General features: G+C 46.2%; 1 long non-coding RNA gene across 2 annotated transcripts in view; it reads right to left on the bottom strand.

Moving 5' to 3' along the window:
* The window catches only part of LOC103351261 (uncharacterized), a 73,045-nt gene that overhangs the window by 10,136 nt on the left and 43,030 nt on the right, over positions 1-19,879 (bottom strand). The window contains exons 2-3 of one of the 2 annotated variants that reach the window (XR_007910574.3): positions 11,126-11,230; positions 1,664-1,846 (exon numbers count right to left, since the gene is read on the bottom strand). This is a non-coding gene — a long non-coding RNA (uncharacterized LOC103351261). Of the gene's footprint in view, positions 1-1,663; positions 1,847-11,125; positions 11,231-19,879 lie in introns of those variants that run through there. The other variant, XR_011380445.2, reaches the window with a different exon arrangement.

The raw sequence follows: 19,879 nt of genomic DNA, 5'->3' as shown, positions 1-19,879 counted from the left end.
TCAGGGCACAGTCCCAGTCCCTAACTAGCCGGCACCGTGTATCCCATCTTTGCCGACACCGACGGGGTTGTCCTGAATTAAATCTACAGCTTGGCTCTCCTTGTCCTTCTCTGGCTGAGAGTGAAACACAGCACGATGTGGCTGTTACACAGGTGCCCTCCCCAGAACCCCTTCCCTCAGGCTTTGGGGATGCTCTCAGATGCACCACCCCGTGGAGTTCACATCAGCAGCTCTGACAGCTGTATCCTATTTAGTTCCACAGTGGGGCCATTTCAGTGTGGGGCTCTTATTCATTATACAAGCCAATGTTTGTTAAAGGATCAGGCACAGGATGAGGTATGTTTGTTAGGACAGTAATTAAGATGGTGTGTGTGCCAGGGTTAGGGGAGGACTGGCTCGGGTTGGATCCTGAACCTCCTGTGGCTGGGCTACTTGGAAAGACTTTCGCACTTGCCTGGGCCACATCTGGCCCAGGTGTAGGTGTACATGCATTCCTTGTCCCTGCCATTCCAAAGGGTAGATGGGTAAAAAATGAGTCGCAGGGCTAACACGTTTTAATGCCCTGATACATTAGCCTTGGGCAAATTCTTTGTCTACAGCACATCCTAATGCCCTTTGAGTTTTCTGATTGACCTTTTCAGAGTGAATTACGATGCTCATAAATTTCTCAAAAATTACTTTGGTCCGTGGGCTTTTGATGATTTTGTTATATTGAGTCTTTCAGCATTTCGGTTCCTACAGACCAATACTGATGTGACCAGTGAGTCCCTTGCCAAAGATGCAATTACTTCTCTGAACAGTTACCTGGCTTTGCTGATTGGCGCAGCACTGGCTCCCAGTGCAAGGCCAGCCCTAAAGGGTGGTGCTGGCTTCTCAGCTCCCTTGGGGGCATTTCTGTGTCCCCCGAGCACTGCCTGCAAACATCTGAAATGCTGGCGAAATGAGAAGACATCACGTACTCAAACAAGCAGTATCAATTCGCTGTTTGTAAGGAAACTCCTTGATTTCATCACGTCATAAACCTTGGACTCTGCACAGATCTCTAAGTTTACAGTCTTCTGGCTCCCAAATAGGTTGTGTCGGTGTCGTTGAGGTGGGTAAACTGAGGCTGTGAAGTCACAAGTCTTCCCCGGGCCAGGCTGGGGGCAGGAACGGCCTTCTCCCCTGTGAGGAACTCAGAATCATGGAATCATAGCCAGGCCCCTACGAGAGAGAGCTCAGGTGCCACCCTCATCCTGCTCACCCTCTGGCTGGTGACACTACAGATGCTCCCTCCCCCTCACACAGTCTCGGCTTCTGTCCTGCAGCCATCCCTGGCTCTCTCTCTTCCAGGCCTCGGGCTGTGGGGCCCCTTCATCCTCAGCCTGTTGGTCTCCCTGTCAGCTGAAACCCCAAGCCCTTCCTGCTGTCCCCACATAGAACTCAGAAGCCCTCTCCATGCCTGCCCACTCCCCTAACTCTGATTCTCCACTGCCAGCTACGTCCACGTGTCAGAGGCTGGGAAGACCTCATCTCCTTAAATTCAACATCTCCCCAAATAAGCCCGTTAATGCGCCCGGCCCCGCACCCCTAGGAAAGTGTTTCTTCTTCGCGACCACAGTATTTACTTCCAGCAGCGGCGCCACACAATTTGACACTTCCCTGTCCTAATTGCTTACTTTGTGTGTCTGTTTTGCCTCCTGACTGGACGGCAGTATCTTCGGGGAGGAGGGTCTGTGGAGCAGGAGGCCCCTGGAGAGCCCCTAATAGGTGCCAAATGCAGAAAGGCTGAAGTCACCAGTTGAGAAAATCCGCGTAAAATACACCTGAGCTTTTGGCCTGTGCGGAATCAGCATGACATTTCCTCCTGGGAGAGATTCACAGCACATAATTTTTAGTTCCTTTTCTCCCCAATGCTCAGCTTACTCCGGGAAGCAATTTGGGGTGAGAGAAAGGCACAGGCCCTGCTGAACACATGAAAACAAAAATTCTCTAAAAAGAAACCGTCTGCCAGAAAAGTTGGTTCCACCGCGACACAGGTAGGCCTCAGACTTCCCATCGGCAGGTGGGGCCTGAACACCTTGCTGAGAACCCAGGGCCGCCACACACCTGGATTTCAACGCAAGGTCAGCTGCTGACTCTCTGTGTTTGCTCGAGGAAGTCACTTCACCTCTCTGAGCCTCTGTGGCCTCACCCTAAGAGTGGGAAGGAAACCATCTCGTGGGATTTGTGTGCGGATTATTACTCTCAGTGATACAATGAAGTACCTGTGATAGGGCTTGGTGCAGAGGAGGCATGGTGCCAGCTAACTACACTGAGGAGGCGGGGGAAGTGTGTTATGGTGATGAGGGTGATGTCCAGGACAAACCTCCCAGCAGGAGAAACCCATATATGTGAAGGTCCTCCAAAAAGTCCATGGAGAGGCCGGCGCTGTGGCAGAGTAGGTAAAGACACCGCCTGCAGTGCTGGCTTCCTATATGGGCACCGGTTCAAGTCCCAGCTATTCCACTTCCTGTCTAGCTCTCTGCTATGGCCTGGGAAAGCAGTGGAAGATGGCCCAAGTTCTTAGGCCCCTGCACCCACGTGGGAGACCCAGAGGAAGCTCCTGGCTCCTGGCTTTGAATTGGCACAGCTCCAGGAATTGCGGCCAATTGGGGAGTGAACAAGCGGATGGAAGACTTCTCTCTCTCTCACTCCTCTCTCTGTGTGACTCTGACTTTCAAATAAATAAATAAATCTTTAAAAAAAGCCTGTGGAAAACAGAATGAACAGATGTTTATTTTGGTGCAAAATGATGCTGAAATCTATGCATAGTTTTCCATAATACACCTTTTCCATGGACTTTTTGAAGACCATTAATACAGATGCATGGATTTTTTTGTAAATTTTCAATTCCGTTTTCTACCACCTTTTTGACACCCCTTCGTAGATTTTTGGCACACCATGCCCCTGCTCTGTTCGCCAGAGTCAGGATCCTCAGAATCGCAGCTGTGATAAAACACCACACGTCTGACTACCAGGTCCTCCAGTAACTGCCCTCCTGTACCCGAGGCACACTCTTCCACGCTGCCTCAGTTTCAAACAAGACGTGCAGAGGATGTCTCTCCGAGTTCCTCTTACAAATGACAGATGTGATTCTCAGCTGTGCTTTAGTTAGTGGGAAGAGTTTCCTTCTCCTCTGGGCAGAAGGATCCACTAAAAGATGGAGTCTTTGGGAGGGCTGAGCATCCTTGGAGAGGGTAAATCTCTGGGATGATCGATTGCTGTAGTGTCTATGATACTCCCGCACACCCAAAACATTTCCAGGAATAGTTTCGATTCACTTTAATTTAAAAAGAAAAAAATAGGAGCTGACGCTGTGGCATAGTGGGTAGGGCTGCCGTCTGTGGCACTGGCATCCCATATGGGCACCAATTTGAGTACTGGCTGCTCAACTTCTGATTGAGTTCCCTGCAAATGCTCCTGGGAAAGCAGCAGAGGACAGCTCAAGTGCTTGGGCCCCTGCACCCACGTGGGAGACCCGGAAGAAGCTCCTGGCTCCTGGCTTTGGATCAGCCCATCTCTGGTTGTTATGGACATTTGGGAAGTGAACCAACAGGCAGATGATCTGTGTGTGTGTGTGTGTGTGTGTGTGTATGTATGTGTCTCCTTTTTTTTTTTCTTTAAGATTTGTTTATTTGCTTAAAAGACAGAGTTACAGAGAGGCAGAGGCAAAGAGAGAGAGAGATCTTCCATTCACTGGTTCACTCCCCAGTTGGCCGCAACGGCTGGAGTTGCGCTGGTCTGAAGCAGAAGCCAGGAGCTTCTTGCAGGTCTCCCACATGGGTGCAGGGCCCAAGGACTTGGGCCATCTTCCACTGCTTTCCCAGGCCATAGCAGAGAGCTGGATCGGAAGTGGACTCGAACTGGCGCCCATATGGGATGCCAGCACTGTGGGCCGCAGCTCTATCTGCTACACCACAGTGCGGCCCCTCTCCTTCTCTTTCTAACTCTGCCTTTCAAATAAATAAATAAATCTTCAAAAAATAAATAAATAAAACTGCAAACGATAACAGACATTGTGTCTTTATAAACCTTAGGAATCACTGGCTCCTTAGCAGGTTTGATGCCAGAAGGGAACAGCTGTTGGGTATCAAGTCACTTCCTTTCTCATTTTTCTCTTTCCCAGGTTATGGGCAGCTTCAGTGGCACAGTGGACCCTCAGCTCCCACAGATTCACTCCCTGTGGCCAGTGCAAGGACTAAGGGAGCCTTTGAAGCGAGGCTCCCAGTACATATGGCATGGGCTGCTCTCCCAGCACCAGCCTGGGGCTCTGCTCACCACCCGCACAGTGTGCTATCCACTTTCACAGGCACTGCCCCACGCTGGAGAAACCTACCGCCCATCTACCTTCAGCTTGAAGAAGCCACCTGTTCACATACAGCCTTTCCCTCGTCTCTTCAAAACGAAAGAGCAAGGGTCAGTCATCTGCACCTTGTGGAAACTGTCATACTCCATCCAGCTATGCGTTTGTTCATATAGCTAGCTCTCTGTTGACTGACTTATCTGCAGTATAAGAATGGGGCCCATACCGGATTCTGTCCCGGTTGCCCCTCTTCCAGGCCAGCTCTCTGCTGTGGCCTGGGAGTGCAGTGGATGATGGCCCAAGTGCCTGGGCCCTGTACCCCATGGGAGACCAGGAGAAGCACCTGGCTCCTGGCTCCTGCCTTCGGATAGGCGTGGTGCGCCGGCCGCAGCGCGCCGGCCGCGGCGGCCATTGGAGGGTGAACCAACGGCAAAAGGAAGACGTTTCTCTCTCTCTCTCTCTCTCACTGTCCACTCTGCCTGTTAAAAAAAAAAAAAAAAAAGAATGGGGCCCACAGGGTGAGCACTGGGTGCAGCAATTAAGATGCCCCTGAGGATGCTCACAGCCCTTGTTACTGTGCCTGCTTCAAGTCTCAACTGCACTCCTGATTCCGGCTTCTCGCTAATATGCACCCTGGGAGGCAGCAATGATGGCTCAAGTACTTGGGTCCCTGCCTACATGTGGGAGACCGTGACAGAGTCCCAGGTGGCCCAGCCTTGGCTACTGCAAACATTTGAGGAGTGAACTAGTAAATGGAAAATCTCTCTCTGCATCCCTCTTGCTCTCTCTCTCTCTCTCTGCTTTTCAAACAAAAATAAGAATTGAGCTGGCAAGCAGGGAGAAGACTCTTATAGGCCACACTACTTTGAAGAACAATTGTTCTATCAAGATATATTGCCTGGCTAAATGTTCGTTAGAGACATACTCAAAGGATTTATTTAATACAATGTCATGGGCTCTGAATTTTAGTGGCAAACATTCCTAGGGGGGAAAATATTCCTGGGACTTAACACTGAATGAAATGACCACCGAAGGAGAACTGTGAGGTGTTTGAATTCATCCTTGGAAAACTGGGCTTTGAGGCTGGGGGATACCCAACAATGGTGACTGCGATTTTATCAGCCACTTGAGTTGATGTTGAATTTTCTATTTGCCAAGACCTGTGAATGTCTCATCTGTGGGATTTGAATAAGATATGAAATGCCCACTATGATGTATAATCTCTTTGCTATCACCATCAATGCACAGTGTGTACTGTGGCCTACAAGTGAGCGGGCTGATCCATCTCTTTAGGCACCTGCTGCTTCTCTTCCTGGCTTCAGATTATGCTCCTCAACTGTGCTGTGATAGAGAACGTGCTGACTGGAGGGGGTTTATTCCAGTCTGGGGCACTTGTTTGATTCTCAAATTCTAATGCAGTTGCTCCCTTAGACACTTGGTCCTCTCTGGCAGATGGCTGTCTCGTTGCTTTGGGCGAGGACTGAAGTCCCTAACCTCTCTCAGAACGTGTCATGAGAACTCCGAATCCCACCATGCTGAGTCCTTCTGAGTGTTCTAGAGTCTGAGAAGGGAGCTTGTCTAGGACCGAGAAAGGATATGTGTGGGGAGCCGAGTCCAAGTCCTGAGATTTACAGCTGCTACTATAAAAATGGTTCCCTGACCTTACAGCACCAGCCTGTTTAGACAGCAGATGCCCACATGACATTTTCCCCAAGTCCGAATTCATTGGTTTGTTGTCCTCCGAGGCAATTCAGGCACTTAGGTGATTTTCTCAACCGTGAACCAGTAGAATAAGTGTCCTATTGATTTTGACGAAATTGAAAGCCCCCTCATACAGTCCATTGGTGGCAGCGGGTTAGGATGGGGCATACTGGCCAGCCTGGCTGAAGTACATTTGCCTGCTGACAAATAATACGGTCATCTTTCACTTGTGCCTTGTGGATGGAGAAAAAGTCAATGTCATAGTCTAGATGATGACAGATGATTCCAATGGCAGGAAAAAGAGGATCGTTAGTGACCTACAAAATGCTGCACCTTCTCCCTGTACCAGCGACGGCAGTGTCCTCTGGTCCACGGGGTAGGCTCTCAGGAGAACACTGTCATTTTAATTGTTCCCAAATGCCATCAAACTCCAGATACTTCTGCAGGAAGGGAAATCACCTACACAGTGGGCAAACAGAAGGAAGCCAATCCTGTACCTCAGTGTTCCCACCAACTGCGTGGAGGTTCCTGGTATTCGTTTTATACTGGTAACAAATAAACAGCAAATGTTTTTTTCTTTTTTCTCATCCTCCAGGCATGTCAAAGGCAGCTCTGGTCTAAGTGGCCACTTATGGACCCAGGCTGATGGAGGTTCTGCCCTGTTTACCACATAACTTCCAAAGTCACCTTGAGCACAACCATCCCAGGCATCCAGAACGGTGTGGGTGAGGGGGTGGCAGAACAGATGTAGAGAAGCTTGGATGTCTCCTGTATCACTCACTGGTGCGGCAGATGTATGAGCCAAGTCATCCATATTCAATTGTCTAAAACTCAGTTGTTCCAAACCATGGTCACGTACAACTCACTGCAAGGGAGGCTAGAAAAAGCAGACTAGCAGGACACCAGGAAGAACAGCAGCAGATTCTTGGTGAAGAGTGGGCAGGAACCCTGGGCAAAGTGACTGACATCACGTTTGGGGAAGGAAAGGGGAGAGGCACTAGAAATCTGAGGAGGAAGCTGGAAGAGCAGCACTCCAGATGGAGGTGGTGGTAAGGCGGCAAGGAATGGGTGAGGGTCCACCATGCTCAGTGAGATGTCTTCCCAGCAGCAGGATGTCACTCTGAGCCAGTTACAGTCTGGCAAGGTCCTGCTCATGACCAACAGTATGATGGCCAACAGGGGAGGGGCAGGGAACAGATCTATTTGGCCCACACAGAGTGATGAGCGCAGTGACTCAGCGACAGCTGTGGCAAAGATCACAAAACTGACGTCCTTGCAGAGTTATCTCAGAAAGGAAGGGTGAAGCTGGTCAACCTCAGTGTGTACAGCTGCTAGGCCAGGGCCAGAGACACCGCGGAGAGAAATTTAGGTGTCTTCACTCCCAAGAAGTCATCCCGCAAGCTAAAGGAGCCACCGCCCTTCACAAGCAAAGACAGCCCCAGGGGGTTCTGGGGACGGCCAGGCAGATTAACCAGTCAACACTTGTTCACTTCATGTGCGACAGATATTGCAGACTGGCCTGAAGCTCAGCTACAGAACTATATAACTGTAGTTATATATACAAAATTATATATATAACTATATAACCTTTGGCCAAAAAAGATGAACGACGATGGTTTCTTATCAAGTGCATTCTTCTATTCATCTACTAAAAGGTGGTGAAATTTGATTTTTAATTCAGTGTGTCCTTGTAACTTTTGTTGATCTTATTTGTGGCCAGTTGGCTTCACTTTCCTGGTGCCTTTATTGCCCCTATCCCCACGTGTCAACCCCAGGATCAGGTTGAGACACTAAGTGACATCTCGGTGCTGGCAATGCTGGCAACCTGCAGCCTGAAACATGGTTGGAGATGCAATTATTGTCATACAATTTGCTGGGCTCCAAAGTTTATTGTAGCTGCCAAAACCCAGCAAGCTTACTTTTAGAAGCTGATTTCAGCGCTACAGAGCCAGTGTCATCCAGCCACAACTATTCAGGCAGTGTATCCTTTGAGTAGTCTGATACAATGGGGAAGGCTTGGGACTTGGAATCAGGCTGCTTGGTCTGCCACTTGCCAGCTCTGTGAGCTTAGCCAAATTATTTAACCTTAGTCTCAAGTATCCACCATAGTATGTCAATTATACTGCTTTCTATGAGCTCTATATATGGTACTTATGTTTCATTACAAAATAAAAAAGCAGTAACTGTTTTGTTGACTATATACTAGATATTTTAAATGTTATTCCTGCATATGCTTCATTTCATAGATGACAAAACTGAGGCCTATGAGAGTTAGATGGCTGGACAAAGGACACAGCACTGATAACAGGCAGAACTGTGATTTAGATTCAGTTTTCTTATTCAAAGTCTTCAGTCTTAATTACTACATTATCATTTCAAGAAGGTAAAATGAAATAATTTAGGTAAATGTATAGTATTTGGCCTTCAGAGGTATCTAAGAAATGCTATTTTTTAAAGGTTTTATTTGAGAGGTAGAGTTACAGACAGTGAGAGAGAGAGACAGAGAGGAGGGTCTTCTATCCGTTGGTTCACTCCCCAGGTGGCCGCAATAGCTGGAGCTGTGCCAATCCAAAGCCAGGAGCCAGGTGCTTCTTCCCAGTCTCCCATGTGGGTGCAGGGGCCCAAGGACTTGGGCCATCTTCTACTGCTTTCCCAGGCCACATTAGAGAGCTGGATTGGAAGAGGAGCAGCCGAGACTAGAACTGGCACCCATATGGGATGCCAGCGCCGCAGGCAAAGGATCAACCTACTGCGCCATGGCACTGGCCCTAAATGCTGGTTTGTTTTTTTTTTTTCAATTTTTTCCATCCACTTACAAAATTATTTCTTTATTTGACAGGCAGGCAGACTGACAAATAAAGAGAGAGAGCTCCTGTTGCCTGCCTAGTTCACTCCTGCAATGGCCAAGGCTGGACTGGGGCCCAAGCTGGGAACTGGGAACTCAATCCAGGTCTCCCACAAGTGTGGCAGGAACCCAGTCACTTGGAGCATCACTGCTGCTTCCCAGGGTGAATATTAGCAGGAAGCTGACCTCAGGAGTGGGAGCCAGGAACTGAACCCAGGCACTCGGCTATGGGTTGCAGGCATCTTAACTACTGGGCTAAATGCCCACTCCTGGCATTGGTTTTTAACTTCCTAAGACACAGCTTTCCTTCCTGTGCTCAGATAATTCACACTGTACTGGTATTGGGTTTACTTTCATTCGTATTTACTTAATAAATATTTACTGAGTGTCTACTATGCGTTCCACCCTATGCCAGACACTGGGTATTCAGTCAGACAAAAGCCACAATCCCCCACCCTCTCTGTACTTGTAGCAATGCCAACAGCGTCCTCCAGGAGTCTCTGAACATGGACTCTAAGCCACATCACACTTCTTTAAAATGGATTAATACCATAGCATTTGCAACTATAATATTATGTTACCTTGGACACCAGGCAATTAGCAAGTAATTAAATCTCCCTAGGTCTGAATACACCTGCAACCAAACTGTCGGCTAAAGTTGTGTTACACTCGCTAATTAGCATGAGTTGAATGACAGGATAATCAGAAAGAAAACACCTCCTCTTGGCGACTAAGATTAAATGATGAAGAAGTGGAATGCGCTTTTTTGCTTGGGTTTATATTAATACAGAGTGGATGGGCTCCCTGTTCACTGATATAAATGTCTCCGGCAATTAACATGCCTAGGGAGGACTGACACGGGCTGATGTTCACATCCATCCTCCAACAGCACAGAGACTTTGAAAAGTAACTGTTGCTTAGCCCCTGTCTGAATGCTTCCAAGAGAGGCAACCATTGCTCAAAGCTAAGAGTGAAGGCACTAACCTTGGATTAGGTAGAGGTGCACTCGTTCAAAAAGCCATGGTTTTGTTTGTATGACCATCAACCACAAAGATACCCTGGAAAATAGAGCACTTTCACCCACTCTCTCTCTGATCCACTATGTGACCTTTTCAAGAGTCCGATGTTGGCCTAGATTAGCTGAGACCTCAGGATAAACAGCCTTTTTAAAAAATTATAGAGTACTTTTCTAAATAAATCCAGAAAAATATTCAAGAGAACTTTAGAAATTACGTTTCCTCTTTCTCAAATTCCTCAGCTCTTAAATCAATAAATTGATTTGAGAAGTATCATGGTATCTACGTTAGCCTCCACTTAGCAGCTTCACGAATGTCTCTGCGGACGAACGTCATGGTGGGCTGGGTGGCTGAGGCCCGTGCACGCACTCTGTGGGACCTGCCACTACCCGTCGATGGGTCTCATCCCTCCGCCCAGCCACGAGCCAAGCCGGGCACCAGGGCTGCTGCCGGCACAGCCAGGCAGAGCAGGCCCGGGGCAGGGTGAGAAGTCCCGAGAGCCCACCCGGGTTTTAACACGTCTGTTACTCAAGACGTTTCCTGGCCCTTAAACAAAAGCTCAGTGACAAACTTCAGTGTTCCAAGCTCTGAAGGAATTTAGCTTAATGCTAACACAGAAAAATTCCCCAAGACACTCATCTAACTTTCTCAGACAAAGTAAAGTGGAGCACGCCTGCTCTTAAAGAAGAAGGAAAAAAAGACATTATTTTCTTTTTTCAGAGACTGCGACCCGAGAGAGGGAATGCATTTGAAGTAGCAAATGTAGACATTTTGGGCAAATGTGTACTTCGTCTTCAAATGAACAGCTTTCAAAATGATCTTAGTTAAGCTCCCTTTTATTTGTATCTTTTATTCCCCGACAATGCCAGCTGAGGTTACCCATCTCCCAACAGCTACCAAATGGACTAGTAATTGTAAGGCTCGGTGATTTAATTAGACTCATTCTAAACACTCACGTTTTTATCAATTAGTTAATGGGCTAAAGCGAGTGTCTTTGTTGGAGCCAGGTCACTTGGAAGCTAGAGGCTTCTTGAGGGCAAGAAGCTGAAGAACAGCAGCGCTAATATCTGTAATTAACCTCGTGAGTCCCAGGTTGTTCAATTAGGAGTGACCCCCCTTCCCACCCATATGCCTTTCCTCAGATGGGGGTTCACGTGCAACAGCACTGGAGAAAAAGGAAGGAAAAGGCTGCTTCCCAAAACCCGGACCTGGGTGAAAACAGTGGGAAGAGGAACAAACCTGTCCACGCCAAGTGCTGCTTGGTCACTTACTCCAGCGCGGCTGGTCCTTCGGTGCTGGTGTTGCTAACTAGTAATGATTCTGGCCTTCGGATCAGCAATGCTCCTGGAAATAGATATCAGGAGGTCTTTTCAAAAACAGAGTTTTGTCTTGTCACACAGGCCAATTCTTAAACGGCATTGGCTGGGCTTCTGGAAATGCTTAACCTTTGACTGCTTTTGACAAATTATTGCCTTCAACATTTTTGGCTTAGAGTATTCCATTTCTAGTTTCCCTGTGAAAGGAGGTTTCCATTTTGTGCGGATAGTTATAGTAAGTAAATACTAGAAGCATGAAATCAAAGATTATTTTGCTTCTTAACAAGCTAGCCAACTTCTAGTCTTGTAAGAAATCTATAGCCAGTTCACAAATTGTGCAGTTACTCCTTGCTGATAAAACATGCAATAGCCTTATACATAAATAAAGACTAGTATTGACCAAAAAAAATTAACTTGTAAAGAAGGAGTGACACAATTCCATATTAAACCATATAAAAGACCACACGCTCTACTACTAGAGAAAAATCCACTCTGCCAAATAATACACACTATTATTTTTCATTTCTAACTACATCTTTAAATTGCTTCTTGTTCAGCATTATCAATATTTTCAATTTAAGCGGAAAAAAAAAGATATTCACTTTGAAGCCAAACACATCAAACCAGGAGCAGTTACAGAGATAATTCCTTTTCTTTTCTGCCTGGTTAGAAACCACTCACAGATGAGAAAATGAAGGACTGGATTTTTCTAGAAACATGCAAAAACAGAAGGGCAATGACACTTGTTTGGAGGATGTTAACCAAAAGGAGCACGGGCTATCATCTGAGACAATGGAATTCTTTCAGGCAACACCACAAACTTAGAGTCCGATCTGTTGCTCCCAACCCACAAAATTAAAGACACCCAAGCAGCTGGCCCGAAGTCGCAGGCCCTTGCTCGGCCTGTCGCTGTGTGCACGTGACCAGGAGCGGTCCACGTTTGTTGTGACGGTCAACAATTGCATTGTGCGTGCTCAGTAAACACGCCGCTCCGCTGCGCTTCATAAATGTGCCCTTTGTTTCCTTCGTCATTAGGCAGACATTCGTTCTGTACGATGTCCAACTTCCAGACAGGTGGAATAAGGAGGTGGCATCTGTCTAAATATTGAATGCCACGCTTCCCCCATCTGCTGTAATAACAGTGCTGGGCCTGCTTGGCTTCAGTTATCCTCTTCTGCACACAACCAGTCAGCCATATGCCCTAGATACTGCACGTGCCACCAGAGCCTCGGGGCCTGTTTTGCAGCCCCTGAGCTAGGAGCCAAACGAGCGGGGGAAGAGAAGAGAGGTGGAGGTTGGAAGGTCAGGCAAGTGCAGGAATCAGCAGGTGACAGGCAATGCGGCCCCGGAGAACTCCTCAAAGAACCAACAGAAGAAGCCTTGCAGAGTCAATGGCCAGCACCGAGCACAGTGCCAATCACATTTTACAGGGCATACCTTCCAAGCTAGGCAAATAAGAAGATTTGGAGCACATGGCAGTTCATCGTTTATAATCCTGTCTTAGCCCAGCATGGCTTAGTGATAGTTCAGTGACAGATGATGAGCACATGACAGCTGCAGGATCTTATACAAATGCATACAGTAAAATTAAAATTAAATTAGTGACACACGTGTACACATTGGTGGTGCAACAGTTACACAATCTGTTCGAGACCCCTCATGGGCTCGGCCACTAGGCCTGCAAGACACAGTCCTGACGAGGCACCCGGAGCTGGCCTCGCCAGGGAAACAGTCCCTGCTCTGCGCAGGGGTGGAACTCAAAAGGACTCAAAGGCAAATAAAAGCACTCAGGTCCCCACCCACAAAAATGGCAAAGTTTAGTGATGTTTCCAATTGACCTAATCCAAACTGACACAGGGTCTGAGTATTGGAAGGAGGAGAAAAAAGGCCAACAAGGAAGTGCATTGGGCCCGGCTGGACTAAATCCCTTACTGTCTCGCTCCCTCCATCTGCAGTCTGTAGGTTTTATTGCTAATACATTTTTTACATGCTTTCATAAAAACAAGAACACCATACTCGAGAACTCTCATGTGAGTGTCACTTCTACTATTTCAGATGTCTGGGTCCTTTGAGAGAAATTACAAATATTCTTTGATTCATTTGTCTGAAGATTTGATTTAGGTACTTTTTCATGATAAAGGATTTCCTAAATTGTGTTTCTCCCCAAAACCGTATAGAGATGTCATCTATTTTTGCAGATTTAATTTTTATTTTACCACTTCTACTCTTTTCCCTTGAGCTAATGCATTTCAAAAGGATTTGTGGTGACTGTTTCATGGACACATTTGCTTCAACTCAGATTTTAATAAAACTCATCAAAAAATAGAAGTTTTGCTTCTTGAGTTGCTTGTCACATCTCTGTAAAATATTTTATTTTCTTCTCATGAAATCCACACAAGAGTTGTACCTGCATAGTTCTGAATGTTTATAATCATTTGCTCCCTACATAATTACTTTATAAATCAATTGGATATTTTAATAGATAAAATAACTTAGGAAGTTTTTTAAGCTAAAGAAAAATTTAAAAGACTATTTAAAATTATTACAACACTATAGCAAAATAAAATTTGCTTCGGGATTATTCTTAACCCTCACAGTATTCTGAATACTACACGGATTAATGTTACAAAGCACCAAAAGGAATAAACAACTCGACCAAGGTCAGACGCGGGAAAATCTTCCGAGGAGTTACGATTCAAGAACTTCTTCTTCTGCCTTTTGGACCTTTATTATAGACTCAACACTTTCTCAGGGGGTTTGAAATTCCTGTCTCTTTCCCTCCAGGTCTACCACACTCCTACATGTGACGGCGACCTCAGAAGCACCGTGGAGACGCCCACAAATAAAGGAAAGGCCAACTATGCTTAAGGAGAAGACCGAGGCCAGACTCCTGGACCGCTTCGGGCCCCCTGAGACAGCAGCGCCTGGGTCATTCTCTCAACAGTGGAGTCTTACCTACCAATCTAATGGTGTTTTTTTTCGAGGATTTATTGGAGAAGTTCAAATTCTCAGGAGGTGGCCATAAGTCAATTCCTGCTTTCCACCTGAAGCATCTTGGAACGTGTCCTCCTCCGTGTCTGGGACAGATACAGAATCCTTTGAGGGCAAGCGCTACTGAGGCCACGCACAAATGACTACGTGCCTCAGTCAGAGATTTCCTGGCGTCACGCTTTAAAGAAAGGAAAAACTAAAAAAAAGTAGTGTCATAAGCAATTGTTCTGTCACTGTTGTTTAATCAAAGTTTCTGCTGAATCCCTTTTCTGCCCATTTCCAGGAGGGCTGCCAAACAAGCATGAGTATTGGCTGTATGTGCTGTGTGCCAGTGCAGTAAAGAACACTAAATTCTGTAACAGGCCACGCTTACCGTAGGGTAGCAGACGCCCTCGTCTGAAAGAGAAAGAAATGGCAGTTTGGAACCTGTCTCTGAGCCCTTATTTTGTATATCTACACATCAGGCTGAAAACCTGCCTCCTCCAGGGCCAGGTGTTCAAATCAGCTTCGGGGTTCATCCAAGTCACGAGTGTCATCGTGCGCTGTGGGCACAAAACCCATCAGGACTGTGTCCTTCCCTGTGCGAGGCAGCGACACCTCCAGTCCATCAGCAACAAGGAAGTGCACACGAGGAAATGTGCTTCCCTCCGGGAGGCTGGAGAAAGTGGAAAGGAAACGTGAAAAGTAACTGATGTGTACGTCCTGCCCTACACCCGCACCCGGCCACTACTGATAAGGCTGGTCACACACAGCACCCGGACGCCCAGGGTAGTCAGACTGTTGTAAAATGTGTTCAAGGAACTGAAAGAATCTGGGAATGGAATACCCCACCTATCCAGGGAAATTGTAGCCATCACTGCAGGTGGCCTGGTTTATTGAAAAGATGATAGAAATCATCAACAACACCAAACAAATCTTAAACACCCATCATTAAGTTGATTATCGGGTTGACGAAGTGGCCATGTTTGGTGCTGCTGGAACCAACAGGGACAAGGGTTTCTTGGGAGAGAGTTGTGGGTCTAGGCTACTCTGCAGCCATTAGAGGAAGCACAAACCTCTCCTGGGTGGGCAGCAGTGGGAGGAGAATGAGGGTAGGGCATGATCTCTTTAAGTCACCAAACAAAACTTTTTTTTTTAAAAAAAGGAATGTCCTCATTATTATTAAAAAAACATCCTCCTTATTAATTACCATTATTATTTACAGCCTAGGTTCTTCATTAGAAATAAAGGAGCTTGTATTCAGGAGCCCAATCTGCAAGGATGGAAACCCTCCGAGGGAAGGAAGGGAGAAAGATTGAGCAGCTCGCCCTTTTATGACTGTTATGATTACTCTTTATTACTTAGCACTTACACGGCACTTTATTTTTTCCAAGTGCTTTACAATCCTTAATTACTTAATCTTGAAATATATTTAGAAAGGCACTTGAATTTATTTGACGCTGCTGTTCAAAACCTATTTCGCCCCATTTTCAGCCCCCACTCGTGGCGGCACAGTATCTCCTGCTGGGAGTGGAGGTGCTGACAGACGGGATCTCCTGAAGAAAAGTGGAGGGGAGGCAGCGCAGAGAAACCAGCCTGTGTTCAAATAACAATAATCAGCAACAACTGCTGCCCTCTCCCTCTCTCTGGCATTCTTTGCCAATCCGGCGTCTTTCAATTTTTTAAATAATCAGCAATTTATAAAATGCAATAAATATAGATTATACATACCATACACACAACAGATTTTTCTAACTGAATTATGTTGCTTGTCATGCAAATAGGTAGTCCTGAACCAATTAAGAAACAAAGGCGCATTGCAATATAGTAATGAAAATTTCTGGAGCCCAGCTTTTGGGTCCAGGGTCCTTGAAAGACAGAAAAGAAGAAAAAGAAAAAACCCAGAGAACAATATCATCATTCTATCAGCAGTTAAGTTGAGTCTACTTATGCATGATCAAAGACTACAAATATAGTTTAAACAGCATGAAATAATCGCTGGGTTTGCAATATGAAATGATTTTTAAAAGCAAAACCAACAACAATCTTTGTGCCACTACATTCAGAGACTAAAGACTAATTTTGTGATGCCAGGCAAGCTAAGGTAGTGGTAGGGAAATTAGGGTTAAGAGGCTAACCTCCCTCCCTGCGTTCCCTTTGAAGATTTCTCTATTCTGGGGGAGAGGGTAATGAAAATATTTTACCTCCCCTATTGCAATTAGGTCAGTGGGCCACAGTGAAAAGCTGCTCACACCATCACATGCCAAGGCAACTGCAAGCCCAGCTGAGACAGAAGGGGCAGGATTCAGCTCTATCGGCTGCCCTGGAAAGGCCAAGTCCAAAGGCAGTGAACAAACTTCCTTCCGAGTAGGTCTCCCTCTCGAGCTCTGGTATTTCAACAAGGGAGAGAGAAACGCAAAGTGACTCCTCCTTCCTTCCTAGACTTCTCACACCAGAGGAATAGCCCACATGCGAGGCCCAAAGTCTAGCATTGAGGGCCAGTATTAGTACAGATGGAAATGGTGCCCTCTGCACGGAGATTTCCTTTACAAAAGGGCCATGACTGGCAGGTTACATCTATGTGGCTGCTTTGTGGTCGTGGCTTTTCTATTTTCATTTCTGACATCAGGGAAGGATGCATAGGAAATTCAGGATCCAGAAACTTAATAAAACAGCTCTAAACATGACAGCATTTATGAAAAAGATTAATTACCAGGAGTAAGGAGGCCTGATGCCAGGAATTTATAGGATTGATACAAATACGGTGCCCTGCTGGGCTGCTCAGCCCATAAAATGCAACCCTAATCTCCAGGCCTATTATTGTTTTTGCAGAAACAACAGGCTTCAGCCAGGACAACAAAAGAGTGTATAATAGAGTTTCAGTAGGGAAAAAAAAATCACTACAGCCATGGAAAATAAACACCTAGCCCAGCCTTCCCGTAAAGCAGCAGTGTCTACAGAGCGCCATTGTCGCGTTCAGAGCAGAGGGCCGTCGGAAAGGGGCGCGCCAATTAGTAAGGAGGGATGGGGCCGGCAACTGCACAGCCAGTCGTTCTGACGGGCAGTGCCAGTTTGTTCTTTATTTGGGAAATAAGCCGGCTGCTTCCCTTAAAGAAGAGAACCGCTCTTGTGAACACATGGGAAGACCTTTGCCAATAATCACTGAGTTAGCCCCTTGTAAACAATTTCTTAAGTCCCCCCTCCTCCCGACAGTTCTCCTTTCGCATCTTGCCCATCTCTTATAATTGATGTGCCTGACAGTCAGAAACACTGGGTGAAACCACAAATTAGTCATGGCAGGAACAAGAAAAGAAGCTCAAGTCGGCAATTGGATTACACTAACCAATCAGACCGGTGTCTGCCTTTGTTTGTACTCACCACGTTGATGGTAAAGAGAGAGACAGCTTCCATAACTAGTAATTTGAGGTTTGCACTAGATTCATGTTTAAAAATCAGACACATTTTCTGGGGACCAACGGAAGGAAAAACAGTGTCACCTGTATTTGTGTATCCCTAGCATCATGGAAAAGTATGAATGAGTGGATGTAGTAACGCCCACTCTACGTGCGACCTGCGCTTACACGTGACTTATCTTGACACTCCACTTCGTTCAGAGCATTTGTTTATAACATATGGTGTCTGTTTCACATGCTAACAGTGACTTTTTAATTTGAAGTCAGCCACAATCAGTGGTCCTAAATCCTCGCTGTCTCCGGGATTAATTATGGGCACTAGACAGCAGTAGCAATCCTCTCTCCTTGATAAGCCCCATAGACGAGTTGGCAAGAGGAAAAAACAGGCCTTCTGAGGTTAGAGAGGGACCAGAGCCCGCATGCACCGGACGCCAGTGTGAAACGGCAGAATTAACGATGAAACCACCCCCATTATTAGAGCACCTTGGTAAAATATTACCCACCCAGGAAATGGCATTTCTAAATGCTTGCTCGCTCACTTTTATTTATCGTTTTCCTCTTAGTAGAGCAAATTTAAAAGGCACTTGTCCCCGCCTCTACAGAGACTCAGTAGTTGTTAAAGCAACAAGGAAACAAAACAAACCCAAAAACCCATCATCACAATGGCGGTTCCAGCAGCAGCCTGGGGCTCCACGGTCAGTGGTTTCGCAAACAGGGACCTGTGGAAACTCATGGTGTGTCCAGGACACATTGCTTTGCCATGATAAATACTTGCAGGATTGAGGTCTCTGCCCACAGACAGAGAAGCCACTGACAATAATACACCTCTCTGTGTTCCCTGCAGTTTCCCATCTGGGTATGGAATTCCTCATCCCAGTCTCTCAGGAAGATGTGTTCACCTAATACAAGGCTACTTCACTAAGTTCATGTAAGAATGGAATTGAATGATAATTTCACTTTGGTGCAAAAAAATTTTTGAGATCCATGAATGGTTTTAAAGTATTTTCCACAAACTTACTGAAGGTGCCATGGATGCATGAATTTCAGAAAACTTTTTCCAACAAAGTAAGCTTTTCTATTAATTCCATTTTCCACAAACTTTTAAGGCATCCTCATAGATCCTTAACCAACTTATTGTTTTAAGAATGTCAATGAATGCCATCTACTTCTAATGACGGGAAGGGGTCAAATGATTCCTTTAGATTCCTTCCAGTCCCACTTTTCAACGCTGAAGATATTTTACTGAAGCAGGCTGACTGTACGAAGGGTATCTTTGTGTGTATTCGTTTGCAAATTCCTTGGGTAGCTACAACATATGGGCCACTGCACTGGGACTGAGGGTGCAAGGGTGTGCAAAAACCCTGGGGTTCTTGCCTTCAGGGACACCAGAAGAGAAAGGACACCAGACTGCTCTGGGGACTGGAGAAAGTCCCCCTGGGACTTACTTAGATGAAGCAGAAGAGACTTAAAATCACCCTCTCTGTGGGAAGAGCATAGCACAGACAGGTACCCAAGAGAGAGAAGGCAAATTCTTTCAAGGAACCGAAAGGAGCCTGGGATGCTAGAAGTGAGGAGGCCCTGGTGCTAGAAGAGGGGACAAATATAGGCAGGGGTCCAACTACAGGGTCTTAAATAACCACAGAACTCCAAGCCTTCTTTCTCGCTTTCTACTCTTGTAGAGCCTTCAATCACATTATGAACAAATCAGAGTGTACAATCTCACTTTTCAAGCTTTCAAAGATTTAACTACCCCCTACCCCCCCAACGCATACACACACTCACAAATAATATAGACTATAGAACCCTAGGTTTACAGTCTGAGTTTTCAGACATCCAGGCTTAAGAAGCTGTACCCCAAATGTTTCCCATGCGTGCACGTGAACAGCAGGCTAGTCCCTGGGTTAGGGAGTTCACAAGCATTTGGATGAACATACTCCTTTATAGTTGGCCTGCATTCAATGGAAGGTTGGCCTTTAAGAATAAAATGTGGGGTGCAGCAATTAAGATGCTACTTGAGATGCTCACATCCCATATTTGAGTGCCCAGGTTCAAGACGTGGCTCTAATTCCAATTCCAGCTTCCTGCTAATGTACACCCTGCACGGCAGCAGACAATGGCTCAGGTACCTTGATTCCCTGCCAACCACAGGAGACCAGGATAGAGTTCCTGGCTCCTGGTGTCAGCTTGGCCCAGTCCCAGCTAATGTGGAAGATCTCTCTCCCTCTGTCATTCTTCCTTTCAAATAAACACATAAACTTTATATTTTTTTATAAAGATTTATTTGTTTATTTGAA

Source organism: Oryctolagus cuniculus, chromosome 12 (assembly GCF_051225735.1).
Source record: "Oryctolagus cuniculus isolate XC-2025 breed Fujian yellow rabbit chromosome 12, ASM5122573v1, whole genome shotgun sequence".
NCBI classification, from domain to species: Eukaryota; Metazoa; Chordata; class Mammalia; order Lagomorpha; family Leporidae; genus Oryctolagus; species Oryctolagus cuniculus.
The sequence above is the reverse complement of the archived record's forward strand: the minus strand, read 5'-3'. Positions and strand labels throughout refer to the sequence as shown.